At 45.5% G+C, this 24,437-nt stretch overlaps 1 protein-coding gene across 1 annotated transcript in view; it reads left to right on the top strand.

Moving 5' to 3' along the window:
- ZNF414 (zinc finger protein 414) overlaps positions 1–24,437 on the top strand; it is a 1,162,011-nt gene that overhangs the window by 749,449 nt on the left and 388,125 nt on the right. The gene's annotated exons all lie outside the window — the stretch shown is intronic.

The following is a 24,437-nucleotide window of genomic DNA, read 5'->3' as shown; positions in this document are numbered from 1 at the left end:
AGTAGACCCCGGTGCAGTGGAAACACCTTCGGTTGCAGAAGGTGTCTTCAGACCGACTACACTCACCATTAAATCTTATGCTAAGCTTAAAACTCCTTTAAAACCTAAGAAGACTGTACATCAGTCTACAGTTCAAGGCCACATGCCTAAGAAACAGATGCTTAAGATGGCTGAAAATTTGATTACCCTAATCAGGAGTTCCCATCCCCCTCCTGATAAAAGACCAAGACAAGAGGAGGATTATGCTTCCTCTGACCAGGTTTCAGTTTCCTCAGATTCTTCTGAGGAACAGGATTACACTTTTCCACCTTATGAAGACTCTGATGCTGAAGAACTCTCTTCCCTCAGCATCTCCCCCTGAAGACTACTCCTTTGGGGAAACTTTACATACCATGAGGGAACATTTCCACTGTGAAGGCCAGGACTACTGTGATTCTAAGAAAAGGCTCCGAGAGTTCCTTTTACTATCCCAGCACAGACCTCTTGCTATCCCTCCAGTTTTAGATATTGTGGATGATGTTTACTTGGAGTCTAGTTTAAATCCAGACTCTCTACCTCCTGCTCCAGCCAAACCGGGCAGATACTACAGAGTACCTGACTCACACAAATTCCTTTATAAAAGCCCCGTGGCTGACCCAGAAACAATTTCCCAGGGTCCTAAGGGAGCTAAAGCTTCTATGGCTAAAAATCCTGTGCCCTCTGAAAGGGATTCCAAAGCCCTAGATAGATGGGGAAAGAAAATATACACCTCAGCAACTCTGGCTATGAGAGCATTACATTGTCAGTTTCACATGCTGAAATATAAGCAATTCCTAATGTCTCAATTAAAACAAAAAATGAGCTCACATAAATAACCGTCTGAATTCAAGGAAATGCAGGATCTGTTGCATGCAGCTTAACAGGTGGGCAAGCATACTTTACAATGCGGATTTGATTCGTTGGAAGCTTCCTGTAGAGCAGCTGTTACTGGCTCTGTCATACGTAGACATGCTTGGTTAAAAGAACAAACCCTTCCTGATCATGTTAAAGCAAAATTATTGGATGCACCTTTACAGCAGGATGTATTATTTGGTGTCAAAGCAGAAGAGGTTTTAAAGAAAATGGAGGATAAGGCAGAGTCTATGCAGACGGTCAAGGATTTCTTACAGGTGCAACCCCCTCGTTTCAGCAGAAATTGGCCAACAAAAAACTGGTCCTTTCCAGCTTCTGACAGATCACAGAGGGGCAAATACAGACACCCAAGGGGCAGAGGTCAGTCACAAGGCCCTTACAAACCTCTCCAATGGGGTACTGCAACCCAGAAAGGAGGAGGAGACAGGCCCCAAGCTAGCAGAAAACGAACACAATGACTCAATCCTCAAACTACCAAGCAAATCTCTCCTGGCAGCTCCCTTGGAAGGAAAATTAGCATTTTTTGCAGACAACTGGCACATCATCACAAAATCAAATGGGTCCTAAACATTGTCTCTCAAGGATACAGATTCCACTTTCATACCTTACCAAGGATAAAAGGAATGCCAAACCTGCCACCAAATCAATGGGCAGAGGCACAAAAACAAATTACAGCTCTCATGGACATGAGAGCCGAGCCATTCAACAGGTACCTACACAGGAGCAAGGACAAGGATTTTACTCAAGACTCTTTCTAGTTCCAACAAAGGACAAAGCATGGAGACCCATTCTGGATCTTTCAATTCTGAACACCTATCTGCAAGTACCAAAATTCAAGATGCTAACACTACAGCAGCTTCTTCCCATGGTGGGCAAGAATGCTTGGCTAGTAACGTTGGACCTCAAGGAGGCATACCTGCATGTCCATATCAGACAATTTTGCAGAAGATACCTCAGCTTCATTGCAGGTTCACCGCATTATCAATTCTCTGCACTGCCCTTTGGCTTATCTACTGCGCCCAGGGTCTTCACAAAATGCCTGGCACCAGTAATTGCATACTGCAGACAAAGAGGAATTCAAATATACCCATACCTGGACGACTGCCTTATTCAAGCAGAAAGCAAGGACATTCTTTTAAAGCATCTGGCATTTGTCAAACACCGTCTAAGTTGCCTAGGGTACACAGTAAACGAAAATAAATCAAAACTAGTGCCCTCACAAAACATAATATTCCTGGGTGCCAGCTTGAATACAATGGCCCAGATGGCTTATCTCACGCCAGACAAGCAACAACAGCTGACTCAGTATTTCAAAATAATGGCAACAAAGACCCAACTCCCTGCAAGAAAAATTATGCAGGCCTTGGGATTCATGGCATCTTGCATACTACTAATACCATTTGCAAAACTGCATATGAGGAAATTACAATGGTACCTGAAAAGCATATGGACTCAGCACAGCCACAGCTTGGAAACAATGATACCACTCATTCCCTGCCTTCAACAGGAGTTTCTATGGTGAGCACAGGCATGTCACCTCAACAAGGGTCAGCCTTTCACCTTACCCACAGCCAGGCAAATTATGACAACAGATGCATCAGACTATGCCTGGGGAGCACACATGGCAGGGACAGTGCATTCAGGGCAAATGGACTACAGATCAGCGGCATCTGCATATCAATCAAAAAGAAATGCTATCAGTACAGAATGCCCTAACAGCTTTCAAGGACTCTACACCACAGGACAACTAAATATAAAAGATGACAATACCACAGTAATGTAGTATAAATAATCAAGGGGGGCACACATTCCCCTCCCTCATGCAGGCAAACAACTGACATGAACCACACACCACGTCTTACCAGGTTCACAGCACAATTCCTGCCAGGAAAGAAAAACACATTGGCAGACTACCTAAGCAGAAACATCATGGATCCACATGAGTGGAAACTAGATCCACAAGTATTTGCAATGATAGCTCAAAAACGGAGACGCCCAGACATAGATCTGTTTGCAAACCCCCAAAACTACCAACTTCAAAAATTTTGCACAAGGACATTCCATCCACAAGCTTGGAAAGTGGACGCCCTCTCATTCAGTTGGAAAACATTAGGGGTTAGGAGGGTGGCCTAATGGTTAAGGTGTTTGCCGTACAAACACAAGGTGCACGGTTTGAGTCTCGCAAGGGATAATTGGCTAGGCTAAAAATGGCTCACAAGGACAATTAGCCTAGTACTAATCTATGAACCTATGAACAGTGTATGCCTTTCCTCCACTGCCTCTTCTAGCAAAGGTACTGCAGAAAGTCAGATTAGAGAGGCCACAAATGATACTCATTGCACCAGACTGGCCACACCAGCATTGGTATCCAATTCTAAGGAACATGGCCCACGGCCCACCATGGATTTTACCAAAAATTCCTCACCTGCTCACCCAGCGAGACAATCACATTCTACACAGCCAGCTCAAGACTTTAAACCTGGCTGCATGGCAAATTACCTAAACAACCAGCCAACACCTCTATCCAAAGCTGTTATGGATGTCATTCTGGAGGCCAGGAGGCCCAGCACCAGGAAAACCTATTCAGACAAATGGAAAAGATTTTGCTCCTGGAACCAGGCTAAAGGCCAAAATCCCCTTGATCCAAACATTCCACAGATTCTACAATATTTAACTGAGATGTTGCACAAAGGACTTTCCTTTTCATCTATTAAGATCCACGCCTCAGCAATTTCAGCTCATTACAACACGGATCCTCCCTTATTCTCACATCCACTCCTAAGACAGTACCTAAGAGGGGTTAAGAACATAAGACCGCCAAGGAGAGCACCAACACCTACTTGGGATCTCAACTTTGTTCTGGAAAAGCTTACACTGCCGCCCTTTGAACCAGCTTTTTCAGCTGATTTAAAATTTCTTTCATGGAAAACTGCCCTGCTACTAGCAATAACCTCAGCTAGAAGAGTGTCAGAGCTACAGGCACTAATGGCAGTGGAGCCTTTCCTCATTTTTCATCAAGACAGAGTCTGTCTATGAACTAACCCTTCCTTTATGCCAAAGGTGGTATCCAGTGTGGCCCTAAACCAAACCATTCATTTGCCCACCTTTTTCCCAAATCCCCAGAACAAAGGCGAAAGACTCCTGCACTCTTTGGACATTCACAGGCAATTACGTTACTACTTGGATAAAACTAAGGCTTTCAGAAAATCTGACCAGCTCTTTGTAGCCTATGCTACAGGATCACAAGGAAAAGCTATCTCAAAACAGACCATTTCTAAATGGATAGGGCATTGCATACGTTTCTGCTACACACATCATGGGAAACCGGTACCTGCTAACATTAGGTCCCACTCCACCAGGGCTACAGCTACATCAGCAGCCTTTCTCAGGGGAGTGCCAACCAAGGATATTCTGGAAGCTGCAACTTGGAGTTCAGTGCACACCTTCACCAAACACTATCACTTACCTCTGTATTCTAAGTCTAGAGCTGGTTTTGCCACTGCAGTTTTGCAGGGCCTACTAGCTTCTTCTAACCCTGTTTAACTCCACCTCCCATCCTTAGCTTTGGGATTCAACCCAAGTGTGATGACTGCAGCAGGGTAACACGATGAACATAGTACAGTTTTTTACCTACCATAAATGTATATGTTTGAGTGTTCACCCTGTTGCAGTCCAGGTTACCCTCCCTCCATCCCCTCTGAACTAGCTGAACTTATCTAAACCACTCTATCTTATACAACCTCTGTGGTGTATTTGCTTGTGCCTAAAGGTATTGTTTTATTTTTATCTAGCTATATATATATATATATTTTGCCTACCTATTGGGGGCACCTGACATCTGGGGCAAGAAAAACTGAAGAAAATGACGTCTGATGCCTCTTGTATACCCCTGGCGTACTGACGTCGGGGAAGAAGCGACAGCAACCGATGCCGGACCAAGACTTTGGAATTCAGGCCGACTGCAGGATAACCCAAGTGTGATAACTGCAGCAGGGTGAACACTCGAACATCTACATTTATGGTAGGTACAAAACTGTACTTCGTGTTTCACTGTTGCAGTCATCATTTGTGAGTTATCCCTGTTGTGGTAGCCCACGGCCGGCCCGAATACCAGAGTCAATGTTTTTCTGTGTCAGCTGCTGTTGCTTGCTGCCTGACATTAGGTCATCAGTGCTATAAAGGAAGGCAGCCGACGGCAATTACATCAGTCTTTCTTGCCTTGGAGACCGTAGCAGAACCAGATGTTCTTTGTGTTTCACTGTTGCAGTCATTACATTTGGGTAATCTTCTGGCAGGTTGCCCTCAGTCGGCCTGAATAACAAAGTCTTGGGTCCTGCGTCGGTTGCTGTCTCTTCTTCCATGACGTCAGGTCGTCAGGGTATAAAACATGCAGCCAACGCCATTTTATTCAGTCTTTCTTGCTGCACGGTGCCCAAAGCCGAAGCAGTTCGCAAGTGCCAGTCGGCCAACTCCTGAAATTTTCATATTCGAGTTTCAGAACCAAAGTCTTCAAACTAAAGCCAAGTACCCACGTTGGGGAAACTTTTTCTTGCTCCTTACCGATGTCAGTAAAAGTTAATAATTGCATTACTTGTGGGACGCAAGTACCTCATAAGGATTTTCATTTGTACTGTATTCCTTGCCTAGGCCCAGATCACAACGTGCCTTGCTGTCGGTTTTGTGCTAGATTTAACCAACGCACCATTAAGCATTGGTATATTTTTGCTTCTAAATATTTTGGTACAAGATTTAATTATCCTGAAATGTCATCGGTTAACAATCCGGCTACTGGAGTTCAGAAAAAACGCAAAGAAAAAGACAGAGACTGACCATCGAGGTCCAAAACCAACGACAAAGCTTCTCCTAAGCCAGTCGCCAGTACTCAATGAGGCGCTTTCACAGCCCCTCATACCCACTACTTTTGAAAAAAAAAATGACGCATGAGCCACGTGCTCAGGCCCCTATGCCTAAAAAACAGATGATCAAAATGGCTGAGGATTTAATTACCTTGATCTGGGGCTCCCAACCCCCCCTGCTAAGAGGCCTAAGCAAGTCATTGACTATGAATCTTCAGATCGGGTTTCTATTTTTTCTGATTCCTCTTCTGATCAGGAATTTTCTATTCCACCCTATAAGGATTCTGATGCAGAGGAATCCATCCCATCTGCATCTCCTCCTGAGGATTACTCTTTTGGAAATACTTTAAGGGAGCATTTTCACTGGGAGAGTCAGGACTTCTCTGAATCAAAAAAGAGGCTTAGGGATTTCCTTCTTCTTCCTCAGCATAGGCCTTTGGCTATACCTCCTGTATTAGACATTGTTGATGATGTGTTTTCGGAATCTAGCATGGCTCCTGATTCCCTGCCTCCAGCTCCTAGTAAGCCAGACAGCTATTACAGGGCTCCTGACTCCCACAAATTTCTATTCAAAAATCCTGCTGCTGATCCTGAGACTATTTCTCAGGGTCCCAAGGGTGTAAAGGCCTCTACAGCCAAAAATCCTACCCCCTCTGACAGAGATTCCATGGCGCTGGATAGATGGGGAAAGAAGGTTTTTATAGGTCTGCAACCTTGGCAATAAGGCCCTTAAACTGCCAGTTTCATATGCTTAAATATCAACAGCATGTTATGGGCTTACTGAAATAGAAAATTATGTTGATTTCTGATTGTGTGGAAAATAGAGTTACAGGAATTATTGCATTCAGCAGAACAGGTTGGAAAGCATACTTTGCAATGTGGTTTTGATTCCTTGGAGGCCTCTTGTAGGGCCGCCGTTACTGGATCTGTGATTAGAAGGTATGCCTGGCTCAAGGAGCAAAATCTACCTTATGTTAAAGCTAAATTGTTGGATGCCCTTTTGCAGTATGATACTCTGGTAACAAGGCAGAAGAGGTTTTAAAGAAAATGGAAGATCAAGCTAAATCTATGCAAACTGCAAAAGATTTCTTGCAAGTGCAGCCACCAAAGTTCAGTAGACACTGGCCTACTAAAAATTGGTCTTTTCCTGTGTCCAGCAGAGCCACTCAAGGCAAATCCAGGTGCTCAAAAGGCTCCAGATACCAATCACAGGGTTCTTACAGGTCAAAGCAGTGGGGGTGCCTCCACCTCCAAAATCTGGAGGGAACAAAGCACAACCCTACAGTAAGCAGTCTCAATGACTTTCCTCTACCATCACCAAGCACTTATCTTTTGGCAGCCCCCTTGGGGGGGAAAACTAGCATTTCATGCTCAAAATTGGCAGTTAATTGCCCAGGACAAGTGGGTATTAAACATAGTATCCCAGGGGTACAGATTTCATTTCCATACTTTGCCAGTTCCAAACGGATGGCCAGATCTGCCACAAAACCAGTGGGCAGAGGCCCAGAAACAAGTCATGTCCCTCATGGATATGGGGGCTATTCAACCAGTACCAGAAAAGGAAAAAGGACAAGGTTTTTATTCAAAGCTTTTCCTGGTACCCGGAAAAGACAATTCATGGCGTCCAGTACTGGACTTATCGATTTTGAACACGTTCCTGGACATTCCAAAATTCAAAATGCTGACTTTACAACAGCTACTGCCTATGCTAGGCAGGAATGCTTGGTTAGTAACTCTGGCCTTAAAAGAGGCATACCTGCATATCCCAATAAGGGAATCATGCAGAAGATACCTCCGCTTCAAAGCAGGTTTTTTGCATTACCAATTGTCTGCACTGCCCTTTGGGTTATCTACTGCGCCCTGGGTCTTTACAAAGTGCTTGGCACCAGTAATTGCATTCTGCAGACAAAGAAACATTCAAATGTATCCTTATCTGGACGACTGTCTCATTCAAACAGAGGACAAGGACACTCTTCAACATCTGGTATTTGTAAAGAGGCTTCTAGCATGCCTAGGGTACACCATAAACAAAAAGAAATCACAACTGGTACCCTCTCAAATAATTACATTCCTGGGTGCAAGTTTGAATACAACTGCCCAGATAGCTTACCTCACGCCAGACAAACAAAGGCAACTGACAACATACTTCAAACAAATGGCAACAAAAACCCAGTTTTCTGCAAGACTAATTCTGCAGGCTTTGGGGTTCATGGCATCCTGCATTCTACTAATTCCATATGCGAGACTGCATATGAGGAAACTTAAATGGTACCTAAAAAGTTTATGGAGTTAACATTGTCACAGTCTGGAAACAATGATCCCTCTCATTCCCTGCCTACAACAGGAGTTTCTTTGGTGGGCAGAGACATGTCACCAAAACAAGGGACTGTCATTCACTCTACCCCCCTGCCACCCAAACCCTAACTATAGACGCATCAGACTATGCTCGGGGGGCCCACCTGGCAGGAAGATGCATTCAGGGCAAATGGAGCCCAAACCAAATATATCTACATATCAACCAGAAAGAGATGCTAGCTGTTCACAATGCTCTGACAGCCTTCAAGGACTTACTTCATCCAGGACAACTACTGATAAAGACAGACAACACCACAACTACTGATAAAGACAGACAACACCACAGTTATGTGGTACATAAACAAGCAGGGGGGTACACATTCCTACCCCCTTTGCAGACTAGCCATGGCCTTGTGGAACACAGCCTTGACTTACCAAGTACATCTTCAAGCTCAATTCCTGCCAGGAAAACAAAATACTCTGGCAGATGACCTAAGCAGAAATCTTATGGACCAGCATGAATGGAAACTGGATGCACAAATCTTCAGCATGTTAACACAGAAATGGGGGAGCCCAGACGTAGATCTATTTGCCTCTTCCCAAAATTATCAGTTGGACAAATTCTGCACAAGAACTCATCACAAAAAAGCATGGAAAGTGGATGCCCTATCCTTCAGCTGGAAAAACCTATCAGTTTGTGCCTTTCCCCCTCTGCCTCTACTCTCCAAGGTCTTACTAAAAGTCAGACAGGAAAGACCAAAAATGATCCTAGTTGCTCCGGACTGGCCTCGCCAGCACGGGTACCCACTTCTAAGGAATATGTCTCAACTTCGTCCATGGTACTTGCCTCAAATACCTCATCTACTGTCTCAGCAGAACAATCAAATTCTGCACACTCAGCTCCAAACTCTGAATCTTGCAGCATGGCTGATCAATTAATTATTCAAACAACACCTCTCAGTAAATCTGTGATTGATGTCATTTTGGAAGCCAGAAGGCCTAGTATTGGAAAATCTTATGCTGATAAATGGAAGAGATTCTGTGCTTGGAACCAAGCACAAGGAACAGACACAGCAAAGCCCAATATTCCTCAGATTTTACCATGTTTGACTGAGATGCTTGACAAGGGCCTATCTTTTTCTTCAGAAAAAATTCATGCGTCTGCCATCTCGGCTCATTACAACACAGAGCCTCCCCTCTTTTCTCATCCTCTGATTAAACAGTATCTTAGAGGGGCCAAAAATTTAAGGCCTCCCAGAAGATCACCAACTCCTGCATGGGATCTCAAATTTGTGCTGGAAAAACATACCCTGCCTCCTTTTGAACCAGCAGCTACTGCGGATATAACATTTCTATTTGGAAAACAGCTTTTCTCTTGGCAGTCACTTCAGCAAGAAGGGTTTCAGAACTACAGGCTCTCATGGCAGTGGAGCCTTTTATTGTATTTTACCCGGACAGGGTGTCCCTCAGGACCAATCCTTCTTTTATGCCTAAGGTGGTATCCAGTGTGACTCTTAACTAGACCATTCACCTGGCAACTTTTTACCCAAATCCGCAGAACGGGGGGTGGATTCTGCATTCATTGGACGTACACAGACAACTAAGATTCTACTTAAACAGGACCAAATCTCTAAGAAAGTCTGAGCAACTACTGGTAGCATTTGCTGCAGGGTCAGAGGGGAAGGCTATGTCAAAGCAGACTATTTCTAAGGGGATAACCCACTGCATTCATTTCTGCTACTTGCACCATGGTAAACCTGTGCCCTGGGGGATCAGATCACATTCCACCAGGGCTGCCTCTACTTCAGCAGCTTTTCTCAAGGGGGTTCCAACCAAAGACATTATAGAAGCTGCTACTTGGAGCTCTGTTCATACCTTCACAAAGCATTACCATTTACCTCTCTCCTCCAAATCAAGGGCAGGCTTTGCCACTGCAGATGTTCTTCTTGTTTCACTGTTGCAGTCATTACATTTGGGTAATCTATTGGCAGGTTGCCCTCAGTCGGCCTGAATTCCAAAGTCTTGGGTCCTGCGTCGGTGTCTTCTCTTCCATGACGTCAGGTCGTTAGGGGTGTAAAACATGCAGCTGACACCATTTTCTTTAGTCTTTCTTGCCGCGCGGTGCCCGAAGCCGAAGCATTTCGCAAGTGCTGGTCGGCCGACTACGGTTCTGAAATTCAAACTCGAATATTTCCGAAGTCTTCACTAAAGCTAAGTACCCCGTTGGGGAAACTTTCTTCTTGCTTTTTACCGATGTCAGAAAAAGTTAATTGCATTACCTGTGGGTAGCAAATACCTCATAAGGATTTCCATTTATACTGTATTCCTTGCCTAGGCACTGATCACAACATGCCTGGCTGTCGGTTTTGTGCTAGATTTAACCAACGCACTATTAAGCGTCTGTATATTTTTGCATCAAAATATTTTGGAAACAGATTTAACTATCCAGAAATGTCGTCTGATAGCAATCTGACTACCAGAGTACATAAAAAAACGCAAAGAAAAGGACAGAGAAAGGCAGTCCAGATCCAAAACCGACGACAAAGCTTCTCCTAAGCCAGTCGCCGGTGCTCAGTGAGGTGTTTTCGCAGCCCCCTGATACCCGCTACCTTTGAGTCGCAGGCCTCTACCGACACCCATGTGGAGTCTGGCTTTCCACAAGATACTCAAGGTATTGGACCAACGTATGTATCTCCCCCAGATGGGTCTGGAGCCGCTGAGCAGGCACCGGCTTCTGAGGGTGTATTCAGATCTCAACATTTGTATATCAAACCGACGACAGCTGCAAGACCAAAGACAAAAGCAACTTCCAAAACTAAAAAACCGACGCATGAGCCATGTGCACAGGCCTCTATGCCTAAAGAGGCTGGTGATCAAAATGGCTGAAGACCTTATTACCTTGATCAGGGATACCCATCCCCCTCCAGATAAGAGGCCTAGGCAAGACACTGATTATGAATCTTCAGATCAGGTTTCTATTTCTTCTGATCAGGAATTATCTTTACCTCCCTATGAGGATTCTGATGCTGAGGAGTCTATTCCCTATGCATCTCCTCCTGAGGATTATTCATTTGGAGAAACCTTGCATGCTTTGAGGGAGCATTTTCATTGGGAGAGTCAAGATTTCTCAGAATCAAAAAAGAGGCTCAGGGATTTCCTCCTTCTCCCTCAGCACAAGCCTTTAGCCATTCCCTCTGTTTTAGACATTGCAGATGATGTGTTTTCAGAGTCAAGCTTGACCCCTGACTCCTTACCTCTGCCTCTCAGTAAGCCTGACAGATATTACAGGGTCCCTGATTCTCATATTTTTTTATTTAGAAACCCTGCCTGCTGATCCTGAAACTATTTCACAGGGTCCAAAGGGAGTTAAGGCCTCAACAGCAAAAAAATCCTACCCCCTCTGACAGAGATTCAAGGGCACTAGACAGATGGGGGAAAAAAGGTTTATACATCTGCAACCTTGGCAATCAGGCTCTTAAACTGTCAATTTCATATGCTTAAGTACCAACAACATGTTATGGGATTGCTGAAACAGAAAGAAAATTATGTTGATTTCGGAATGTGCAGAAAATAAAGAATTGCAGGAATTATTGCATGCAGCTGAACAAGTTGGAAAGCAGGGCCGCAGTTACTGGATCTGTGAATAGGAGGCATGCCTGGTTAAAGGAACAAAATTTGCCTGATCATGTTAAAGCTAAATTGCTAGATGCACTTTTACAGCATGATTCTTTGTTTGGTGTTAAAGCAGAAGAGATTTTAAAGAAAATGGAAGACAAAGCAAAGTCTATGCAAACTGTTAAAGACTTCTTACAAGTACAGCCATCAAGATTCAGTAGACATTGGCCTACAAAAAATGGTCCTTTCCTGTGTCAGACAGAGCTCAAAGGGGCAAATCCAGACGCCCTAAGGGTTCCAGATACCAACTGCAGGATTCATACAGGTCAAAGCAGTGGGGTGCTTCCACCTCCAAATCTGGAGGAGATAAAGCACAAACCTACAGAAAGCAATCCCAATGACTTCCCTCTGCCTACCCCAAGCACTTATCTTTTGGCAGCACCCATAGGGGGGAAATTAGCACTTTATGCTCAAAATTGGCAGTTAATAACCCAGGACAAGTGGGTACTAAACATTGCATCACAGGGATACAGATTCCATTTCCACACTCTGCCAATGGCAAATGGTTGGCCAGATCTGCCAAAAAATCAATGGGCAGAAGCACAGAAACAAGTTACGTCCCTCATGGACATGGGGGCCATTCAGACAGTACCAGAACAAGAAAAAGGACAAGGTTTTTACTCAATACTGTTCTTGGTACCCAGAAAGGACAAAGCTTGGCGGCCAATACTGGATTTATTGATTTTGAACACATACCTGGACATTCCAAAATTCAAAATGCTGACTTTGCAGCAGCTTCTGCCCATGCTGAGCAAGAGTGCTTGGCTGGTGACTTTAGACCTAAAAGAGGCATACCTGCATGTCCCAATAAGACAATCGTGCAGAAGATGCCTCAGATTCAAGGCCGTCTTAATGCATTACCAATTCTCTGCACTGCCTTTTGGCTTATCTACTGCGCCCAGGGTCTTTACAAAGTGCCTGGCACCAGTAATTGCATTTTGCAAACAAAGAAGTATACAAATATATCCTTACTTGGATGACTGTCTCATTCAAGCAGAGAACAAGGACACTCTTCTTCGACACCTGGCATTTGTGAAAAGGCTTCTAACTTGCCTAGGGTACACAATAGACGAAAAGAAATCACAACTGGTACCTTCTCAAAAGATAACATTCCTGGGTGCAAGCTTGGATACAACTGCCCAGATGGCTTACCTCATGCCAGACAAAGGCAACTGACTGCTTATTTCAAACTGATGGCAACAAAAACCTAGTCTTCTGCAAGACAAATTCTGCAAGCTCTGGGCTTCATGGCATCCTGCATCCTACTAATTCCATATGCAAGAGTGCATATGAGGAAACTTCAGTGGTACCTAAAAAGTTTATGGAGTCAACATTCACACAGTCTGGAAACAATGATTCCTCTCATTCCCTGCCTGCAACAGGAGTTTCTGTGGTGGGCAAAGGCATGTCACCAGAACAAGGGACTGCCTTTCACTCTGCCCCCTGCCAGCCAAACCTTAACAGACGCATCAGATTATGCCTGGGGGTCCCACATGGCAGGAAGATGCATTCAGGACTTATGGACACCAAAACAAATGCATCTACATATCAGTCAGAAAGAGATGCTAGCTGTTCAAAATGCCTTAACAGCCTTCTAGGATTTACTTCATCCAGGACAACTACTGATAAAGACGGACAACACCACAGTTGTGTGGTATATAAACAAGCAAGGGGGCACACACTCATACCCCCTTTGCAGATTAGCCATGGCACTGTGGGACACAGCTTTGACCTACCAAATACATCTTCAAGCTCAATTCCTGCCAGGAAAACAAAACACTCTGGCAGACGATTTAAGCAGAAACCTTATGGATCCTCACGAGTGGAAACTAAATCCACAAGTCTTCAGCACGATAACAGAGAAATGGGGGAGCCCGGACATAGATCTATTTGGCTCTCCTCAAAATTATCAATTGAAAAGATTCTGCACAAGGACTTTTAAGAGCATGGAAAGTGGACCCCCTATCCTTCAGGTGGAAAAACCTATCAGTGTGCGCCTTTCCTCCTCTGCCAATTCTTCCCAGGGTCCTCCTAAAAGTCAGACAAGAGAAGCCAAAGATGATATTAATTGCCCCGGACTGGCCCCGCCAATACTGGTACCCAGTCCTAAGGAACTTGGCTTTATACCCAACTTGGACCTTGCCTCAAAGACCACAACTACTGGCCCAGCAAAACAATCAGATCCTGCACAATCAACTACAGACTCTGAACCTGGCAGCATGACTAATCATGTAGTCATACAAACAACACCTCTCAGTAAAGCTGTGATGGATGTCGTTTTGGAAGCCAGGAGGCCTAGTACTAGGAAATCTTATGCTGATAAATGGAAGAGATTCTGTGCTTGGAATCAAGCACAAGGAACTGATACAGCAGAACCAAATATTCCTCAGATATTACAATACTTAACTTGAGATGCTTGACAAAGGCCTATCTTTCTCATCAATTAAAATCCATGCCTCTGCCATTTCGGCTCATTACAATACAGAGCCACCAATCTTTTCTCATCCTTTACTAAAGCAGTATCTTAGAGGAGCCAAAAAATTAAGGCCTCCTAGATGATCACCATTACCTGCATGGGACCTCATTTATGTGTTGGAAAAGCTCACCCTGCCTCCATTTGAACCAGCTGGTACTGCTGATATAAAGTTCTTATCATGGAAAACGGCTCTACTACTAGCAATTACTTCAGCGAGAAGAGTTTCAGAGCTACAGGCCCTCATGGCTGTAGAGCCTTTTATCATCTATTACCCAGATAGGGTGTCTCTAAGGACAAATCCTACCTTTATGCCTAAGGTGGTTTCATCTGCCAAATTTTTATCCATATCCGCAGAACAAGGGGGAGAGAATCCTGCATTCCTTGGATGTACACACACAGCTAAGATTCTACTTGAGCAGGACAAAAGCTCTGAGAAAAACTGAGCAACTACTAGTGTCATATGCTGCAGGATCAGAAGGGAAGTCTATTTCAAAGCAGACAGTTTCAAAGTAGATAAGCCACTGCATCCGTTTCTGCTACTTACACCATGGTAAACCTGTGCCCAAGGACATTAGGTTTCATTCCACCAGAGCTGCAGCTACTTCAGCAGCCTTTCTCAGAGGAGTACCAAACAAAGACATTCTAGAGGCTGCTACTTGGAGTTCTGTTCACACCTTCACAAAGCATTACCATTTGCCTCTCTGAGTCCAGGGTAGGCTTTGCCACTGCAGTGCTGCAAAGCCTTATAGCCGCACCTAATACTGTTTAGCTCCAGCCCCCCAACCATAGCTTTGGGATTCTACCCAAATGTAATGACTGCAACAGTGAAGCACGAAGAATGTAGTACAGTTGTGTACACTTACCATAAATGTAGATGTTCGAGTGTATTCACTGTTTTATATATATATATATATATATATATATATATATATATATATATATATATATAGTATTGCTACCTTTTTGGGGGCACCTGACATCGGGGTCAAGAAAAACTAAAGAAAATGGCATCGGCTGCATGTTTTATACCCCCTGACGTCATGGAAGAGGAGATGGCAACCGACGCAGGACCCAAGACTTTGGAATTCAGGCCAACTGAGGGCAACCTGCCAGCAGATTACCCAAATGTAATGACTGCAACAGTGAATACACTCGAACATCTACATTTATGGTAAGTGTACACAACTGTACTTTCTGCGGGGCCTTATAGCTGCTCCTAATGTTTAGTTCCATCCTCCCATCCAATTTTCAATTTTTGCCATCATTACATTTGGGATTCTACCCAAATGTAATGACTGCAACAGTGAAACACAAAGAACATAGTACAGTTCTGTACACTTACCATAAATGTAGATGTTCGAGTGTATTCACTGTTGCAGTCCGGGTTACCCACCCGCCATCCCCCTTACTATACCTTTTCTTTCCTTCACTATACACAAAAGCCTTTGTGGTGTATTTGCTTTTAGATGAAGGTAAAGTTTATGTTTCTAAAAGTGCATTTATATTTTTGCTCCCCATTTGGGGGGCACCTGACATCTGGGGCAAGAAAAACTGAATAAAATGGCGTTGGCTGCATGTTTTATACCCCTGACAACCTGACATCTTGGAAGAAGAGACAGCAACCGACGCAGGACCCAAGACTTTGTTATTCAGGCCGACTGAGGGCAACCTACCAGCAGATTACCCAAATGTAATGACTGCAACATTGAATACACTCGAACATCTACATTTATGGTAAGTGTACACAACTGTACTTTCACCACTGTGCCGGTCGGTCACTACCAGTTTGAATTACAGTTGAAAATGTCTAAAGCTAAGTACCCCTTTAAGGATCCTTTTTTCCTGCACTAACCCTTTAAGGATCCTTTTTTCCTGCACTAACCGATGTCCTAAAAAGGTAACAGTTGTCTCGCCTGTTGAAAGCAAATACCACACATTGACTTCCATTCATACTACATCACTTGTTTAGGCCCAGACCACGACGTCCCCTGTTGCCGGTTCTGTGCCCTCTTTAACGCGAGAACCATTCGTTGTAGAGCTCTTTAGCCGGGTATTGTCTTCCATCTTCGCATTCCAAAATGACATCTGTCAGCCAACAATCTGTAGACTTTCTAAAAAAAACGTAAGGTTAAAGATAGAGACAGATCACACAAGACTAAGCCTTCCGATGACTCTACCGCTAAGCAGGTAGTCAGTTCTCTGGAATTCAGTGAGGTGCCTTCGCAACCCCTGATGCCTGATTCGATACCTTCGCAGGCCTCTACTAAGACCCTTTCGAGTCCGGTATGCCACAGAAATCTGCTCATCTTCCGAGCCTTTGGATGTCTCTGCCTTGGTTGGGTCTGGAGCTGCGACGCAGGCACTGGCTTCTGAGGAGCTTTTTCGCACTACCGAATCGAGACAAAAACCGACATCTTCTCCTAGTACCATTTCTCTCAGACCGAAGGATACTCTTAGGCCTAGAGGCAAGGCCACTCCTAGTAAAACTGCCTCTAGCCACCATTTTACTCCTGCTCCACCACCCCAAGCTCAAATGCTTAAAATGGCAGAGGATTTTGTCACCCTTGTCAGGGGTGGTCAGGCCACACCTTCTAAAAGGAAAAGAGACCTTTTTCCTGAAATACTGACAGAACAGGATTCTGAGGAGTCTGATTATTCAGATTTCGAAGAGGAACAACAAACTGACTGCTTATGAGGATTCAGATGCAGAAGAATCCATTCCTTCTGCCTCCCCACCAAAATATCTTTCCTTTGAGAAAACCCTTCACACCCTCAGGGAACATTTCCACTGGGAATTCCAGGACTTCCCTCAGTCTAAGAAGAGACTAAGAGAGTTTCTAGACATGCCCCAGCGCAGACCCTTGGCCATCCTTCCAATTTTAGAGGTGGTTGATGATGTCTTCCATGAATCCAGCTTAACTTCTGATGCCCTCCCACCTGCTCCCAGAAAACCTGGCAGGTATTACAGAGTATCGGATTCTCACAAATACCTGTACAGAAATCCTGCTGCAGACCCAGAGGTGATTATACAGGAACCAAAAGGAGCTAATGCTAGATCTGAAGTAGTTTACTTAATTTGGTCTTCAACTTGTGGGTTACAGATCCAACTCTGATCTGAGCCGGCAGTTTCACAAGCATCTGCTCCAAGCTCCTCCCCCTACCCATAACACAGCACCACCTTCCTTTCCTTAGATCTCGTTTGCCCCGTTTCCTTTTGCATCGTGATCCTCCGAGCTCCAGGTATAGTGAGCAACTTTGAGCATTTTTTTTTTGGCAAGAGTTTGGTTGTTAGTGTGTGTAGGTTTAGCTAGTGGTGTAGGTTTCCCTTTCCTCCCCCTCACTGGTGTGTTGTGAATTTAAAAAAAAAAAAGTTAGTTCTCCCTTTCCCTCAGCTATCTGTGTGTGTGTGTGTGTGTGTGTGTGTGTGTGTGTGTGTGTGTATTGGTTGGGGATAATCTTAGGCTTTTTGTGCTTTTCGTAGAATGGCTGATCAACCAAAACAGGTGTTTCGGAAATGTACAGAGTGTGGCCATAAGTTGTCACCTGCCAACGGCCACACCCTGTGTGTTGTCTGCTTAGGTGTGGCTCACCTGTCAGACTGTAGTGTTTGCTCGGATTTTAACCCATGATCTCTGAGAGACTGCAGGGCTAAACTAATTATGAAGGGGTGGTCACGGCTGTGACTGCATCTTCGGTCTCTAGCTCCCTCTCTCTGTCCAAGGCTGGGACTCAACCTCCTGCTTCTAGGCCTGGGGATGGGGACTCCATAAAGCTAAAGAAACAAGAGGGGAGAGCACAAAGGTGACAGACGCAGAAAGAGGTCCTTGGATCGTTCTGCCCCAGCGGGGCCTCCTCCTAAAGCGCAGGTTGTTTCTCAACCGATCTCCCCTCGGCTCCAATCACCTCATTTTTCTCCAGAGCAGGAGCAGCCTAGGTCATCTTCCAGGGTTTCGGTACTCCGACCAGCTAGGTCAGAGTCCATAGCCTCATCGCGGTCCACCCGTAGCCTTTCGGAATCTGACATGGATAAAATGGTGAGGTTTATTAGGATGCAGATCCAGATGGGAGTCTTACCAGCTCCCTCTCGCTCTGGAGGGGGTAGCTTGTCCCCTTTTTTTCCCCTATTTGTCCTTCTCCAATCCAACCGTCGGCTTCGGAATATCTGGATCCAAGGAGCTTTGGAGTCGGGGGGGGGGGGGTCAGCGCCAATGGTACTTGCTACCTCGATGCCGGCAGTTACCTTGAGCACATCGGATCTGACTAGTTCGGATCCAAGCGGATCTCTGAGACGTAGCCTAGCCATCGGATCCGAGGTGGTGGGTGTTTTTCCTGTTGGCTCCGACCTTGTCGGGTCAAGGCCATCTCCTCGGCACTTCATCTCCTTTGAGAGATTGCCTCTTCCCCAGGAGAGCAGCTGCCGTGCTAGGGTCCCAGGAAGTTCTCTCTCTCGGTGCTCGATGTAGTGGAAAGGGCTCTCTCTGTTGGATCGAGACCCCTGACTATTTCTTCAGATTCTGCCCCGACTCCCCCTGGTCTGGCTGTGACTCCCATCATTTTACCACAGGGACAGCCCACGCTGAAAGAACCCCAGGTGGTTCCCCTTGAGGAACACCAGGCTGCTTGTGGGCCCTCTCCGGAGAGCTCCACTGGAAAGATTCCTCATAAGCGTACGTGGAAGAGGAGGCACTTGGACTCCTCCCCAGAATCCCTCACAGAAGACACCGACTTGGAGGAAGGGGAAGGTTCCCCCAGATCACCTCCCGAGGATGTCTCCTATGGAGTCATCATGGAACTTTTACACCAGCAGGGAGATTGGTCCGCCCGAAAACCTTCCTGGGACGATTCGGTGTTCCTGGAGGCCTTTGGCACGGGTCCGTCTACTTCCTGGGAGTTCACCCTCCCCTGCGGATCCTTTGGTGGACTTAATCACTTTGTGGGCTTGGAAGGAACCGGACACTGTGGAGCCTATTCCAAGGCACCTTGATAAAATTTTAAGCCCTCCTTTGGACAGACCTGCCTGGAATAAAGGGTCCCCTGTAGATGCTATGGTGGTAGCAACGACCACCAAGAAGGAACTAGCTCAGGAGAGTTCCACGGTCCATCCCCCAGCTGAGAGTCCAGGATGATGGACCGCCTAGGGAAGCATGTATATGCATCAGCAACCTTTTCTATAAGGGCATTGAACTACTTGGCCCACGTTATTCGACGGCAGCGCGATCTTGTTAAGGAACTCTGAGTCGCCCCTTGGGTCCACATCGCAGGAGGACAAAAATACATTCTCCACTAGGATGGCCACCCTGAAAGCAGTCTCAAATACATCCATGCACCTCCTCTCGCATGCCACCGAGGGCGCGGCTAGAGCGGCTGGGTCTGGCGTTGCCATGAGGCATCTCGCCTGGCTTAGATTGTGTCAGTTCTCAGAGCCCTTTAAGGAATCCTTTGCGAATGCTCTTTATGACTGCTCTTCCCTTTTTGGTAAGGCCGTCCATAACACGTTGGTCCAGAACGAGAAGGATGGGAAGACACTGTCTGCTGTCAGGATCCGCTTCTTGAACCCTTAAAAATCTTTTTTTCGGAATCAGCGAGGGCAAAAGAAACTGTGGTTCTGGAAGTCTCAGAATTCCCGGGATGCTCAGGGCTCGTCTTCCCCTTGAGACAGACTGGGTCAGGACAGATGCCAGCCCAGGGGCAGAGGGAGTCCGAGGAATTTTGGGTCTGGAGAACTATTCTCGGACAGGCCCACGCAACAACCCTGAGGGGTTGCCCGACTGCTCTGGAGGCAGTCTGGGGTCGCCTGTCATTGCACCTGATGGTATGGGAGTCTGTGTCATCAGACCGTTGGGTGCTACGGATCATATCCAGAGGTTATACAATCCCTTTTGTGGCTCTCCCCATGCCAACCAATCACCTCCCTGACATACCACCCACGCAAAGGGAGGCAGCAGCACTAGAGGTACTCAGCCTGCTAAAGAAGTGACCCATCGAACCTGTCCCCTGAGATCAGTCTGGATCGGGCATCTATTCCAGGATGTTCTTCATGTTTCACTGTTGCAGTCGTTACATCTGGATTTTCTGCTTGCAGGTAGCCCTCAGTCAGCCTGATTATCAAAGTCTTGGGTCCTGCATCGGTTGTTGTCTCATCTTCCATGACGTCAGGTAGTCAGGGGTATAAAGCATGCAGGCAACACCATTGCATCAGTCTTTCTTGCCGTGCAGTGCCCGAAGAAAGAAGCAGTTTGCAAGTGCCGGTCGGTTGACTCCTGAAATTTCGTTTTCGAGTTTTAGATCCGAAGTCTTCAACAAAGCTAAGTAGCCCATTGGGGATCCTTTTTCTTGCTCTAAACTGATGTCATTAAAAGTTAACAATTGTATTACTTGTGGAAAGCAAATACCTCATAAAGATTTTCATTCGTACTGCATTCGTTGCTTAGGCCCACACCACAACATCCCTCACTGTCGGTTTTGTGCCTTATTCAATCCTCTAACTGTTTGTCGTCTGTTCATTTTCGCATCTAACTATTTTGGTACTCAGTTCAGTTATCCAGAAATGGCTTAGGCAAGTCACCCGACTACCAACATTCCGAAAAAAAACACAAAGATAAAGACAGAGACAGACCGCATAGGTCCAAAGCTGCCGACGACGGTTCTGTTAAGCTATTCGCCATTTCGACGGTACTCAGTGAGGCGCTTTCGCAGCCCCTGATACCCGCTACTTCAGATTTGCAGGCCTCTACTGAGACCCATTTGGAGTCCGGTATGCTGCGAGATGCTTCAATTGTGGAACATGTGGATGTCTCTACCTTGGATGGGTCAGGAGCTGCTGTGCAGGCACCGGCTTCTGAGGGTGTATTCAGGCCTACTGACTTGCATATTAAGCTAACACCATCTTCTTCTTCAAGGCCTAAAACTTGATCCATGCCTAGAAAACTGACGCCCAGACCACATGGTCAGGCCCCTATGCCAAAAAAAATGATAAGAATGGCTGAAGACCTTATTACTCTAATCAGGGGAAGCCACCTTTCTCCCTCTAAGAGACCTAGAACTGATTTTCCTTCTGATTCTTCTGATCAGGATTCTGAAATTTCTGTTTCTTCTGATGACCAGGATTTGCCCTTATCTACCTATGAGGATTCTGATGCAGAGGACTCGGTTCTCTCTGCTTCCCCTCCAGAGGATTTTTCTTTTGGTGAAACCTTGCACACTCTTAGGGAGCATTTCCGCTGGGAAAGCCAGGATTACTCTGACTCCAAAAAAAGGCTCAGGGAATTCTTACTCCTACCTCAACACAGGCCTTTAGCTATCCCTCCTGTACTAGACATTGTAGATGATGCCGCCTTAGAATCTAGCCTGGCCACAGACACTTTACCTCCGGCTTGCAGGAAACCTGACCGGTATTACAGAGTACCTGACTCTCACAAGTTCCTCTTTAAGAATCCTACTGTGGATCCAAAGACCATTTCACAGGGACCCAAAGGCATTAAGGCTACTACTGCCAAACACCATACCCCCTCTGATAGAGATTCCAGGGCCCTGGACAGATGGGGTAAGAAGGGTATACACTTCTGCTACTTTGGTCATTAGGGCCTTAAACTGCCAGTTTCATATGTTAAAGTATCAACAGCATATTATTGGACTGCTTAAACAGAAAATGATGTTGATTCCTGACTGTGCTGAAAATTAAGAATTACAGAATTAAGAATTACAGGATTTAATGCATTCTGCTGAACAAGTTGGTAATAATAATGTGGTTTTGATTCATTATAGGCATCTTGCAGGGCTGCTGTCACTGGGTTTGTACTTAGAAGGCATGCTTGGCTTAAGTAGCAAACTTTGCCAGATCATGTTAAAACTAAATTACCGGATGCTCCCTTAAACCAAGACAGCGGGTTTGGCAACAAAGCAGAAGAAGTACTTAAAAAGATGGAGGAAAAAGCTAAATCTGTGCAAACTGTTAAATATTTCCTGTAAGTACAGCCTCCCAGATTTAATAGGCATTGGCCTTCAAAGAGTTTGTCCTTTCCAGCCTCTTTCAGGCCTTCTCAGTCCAAACCCAGGAACAGCAGACCACCCAGGCTTCAGTCTCAAGGTACTCACAGGCCTAAGCAGTGGGGGGCTCTCACTTCCAAAGCTGGAAGTAGTAAAACACCCCCCCCCATGGTAAACTGTTACAATGATTTAACCTTAAACCTTCCAAGCCCTGCTCAACTGACTGTTCCTTTAGGGGGAAAGATTGCTCTGCAAGCAAAAAAACTGGGAACTCATAACCCAGGACAAATGGATTTTTAAATATAGTTAACCAAGGATACAGATTTCACTTCCACACGTTACCAACACCAAGCGGTTAGCCAGACCTACCCCCAAATCATTGGGCAGAGGCTCAAAAGCAGGTTCTCTCTCTGCTATTCAGCCTTTCCCAGAAGAGGAATGGGGACAAAGTTTTTACTCAAAACCTTTCCTGGTACCAAGAAAAGACCATTCCTGGCATCCTATCCTGGACCTGTCTATCCTAAACACTTTTTTGGTAGTCCCAAAATTCAAAATGCTAACTCTTCCTTCATCTGCTTCCCATGCTAGGCAAAAATGCCTGATTGGCAACATTGGATGTAAAGGAAGCTTACCTGCACATCCCAATAAGGGAGTCTTGCAGAAAATACATATGCTTCAGAGCAGGCTACATGCACTATCAGTTCTCTGCACTGCCCTTTGACTTATCTACTGCGCCCAGGGTATTCACAAAGTGCCTAGCTCCAGTTATTGCATTCTGCAGGCAAAGAAATATTCAGATATACCCATACCTGGACGATTGTCTACTTCAAGCAGAAAGCCAGGACATACTATTAATTCATCTGGCATTTGTAAAGAAACTACTAACTTCACTGGGGTACACCATAAACGAAAAGAAATCACACCTAGTACCCTGCCAACAAATTGTATTCCTGGGAGCAAGCTTGAATACATCTTCCCAGATGGCCTACCTCACGCCAGAGAAACAAGTTTATTTGACAGCCTACTTCAAACTACTGGCGACAAAGACCCAGCTATCTGCAAGGAAAATACTGCAAGCCCTGGGGTGCATGGCCTCTTGCATTCTACTTAACTCCATGTGCAAGACTGCATATGAGGAAACTACAATGGTATCTAAAAAACCTATGGTGTCAACATTCTCAGGACCTAGAATCAATGATTTCTGTCATTCCTTGAATAAAGATAGAGTTCCTTTGGTGGGCAGAGGCCTGCCACCACAACAAGAGACTGCCATTCGTTCTACCCCCTGCCGCCCAAACCTTAACAACAAACGCATCAGACTATGCATGGTGGGCTCACTTGGCAGGGCAGTGCATTCAGGGCAAATGGAACCTGAGTCAAATGCACCTGCATATCAATCAAAAAGAAATGTTAGCTGTACAGAATTCTGACAGCCTTCAAGGACCACATTCTTCCAAGACAATTATTGTTAAAGACGGACACCACCACTGTTATGTGGTACATAAACAACCTGGGGGAACCCACTCATACCCTCTCTGCAGACTAGCCATGGCCCTGTGGATCACAGCCTTGAGCTACCAAGTGCACTTACAAGCTCAATTCCTGCCAGGCAAGCTAAATACACTGGCAGACGACCTAAGCAGAAATCTCATGGACCCACGCGAGTGGAAACTGGAAGCAAAGATATTCAACATTTTGAGAAACAAATGGGGGGAGCTCAGAGATAGACCTGTTTGCCTCCCCTCAGAACTACCAATTGGACAAATTCTGCACAAGGACTCCCCACAGACAAGCTTGGAAAGTGGATGACCTGTCCTTCACCTGGAAAAACCTATCAGTTTATGCCTTTCCCCCTCTGCCTCTCCTCTCCAAAGTTCTATTAAAGATCAAACAGGACATGTCAAGGACAATACTCATTGCACCAGACTGGCCATGCCAATACTGGTACCCCCTTGCGCAGTGTCACTGCTGGAACCATGGCACCTGCCTCAGACCCCTTCCCTGCTGTCCTAGAAGGCGGGCCTGATTCTGCACCCCCCGCTTCAAACCCTGAACCTTGCAGCCTGGCTAATTACCTGAGCTCTTCATTACCATCCCGCAGTAAGCAAGTGATGGATGTCATTCTGGAGGCAAGGAGGCCTAGTACTAGAAAATCCTATGCTGAAAAGTGGAAAAGATTCTGTTCCTGGTGCCAAACTCAGGGGATGAGGTGCTTCACAAGGGCCTTCCTTCTCTTCCATTAAAATTCATGCCTCGGC

Source organism: Protopterus annectens, chromosome 13.part0, assembly GCF_019279795.1.
Source record: "Protopterus annectens isolate FY-2018-M chromosome 13.part0, PAN1.0, whole genome shotgun sequence".
Classification (NCBI taxonomy): Eukaryota; Metazoa; Chordata; order Ceratodontiformes; family Protopteridae; genus Protopterus; species Protopterus annectens.
The sequence above is the reverse complement of the archived record's forward strand: the minus strand, read 5'-3'. Positions and strand labels throughout refer to the sequence as shown.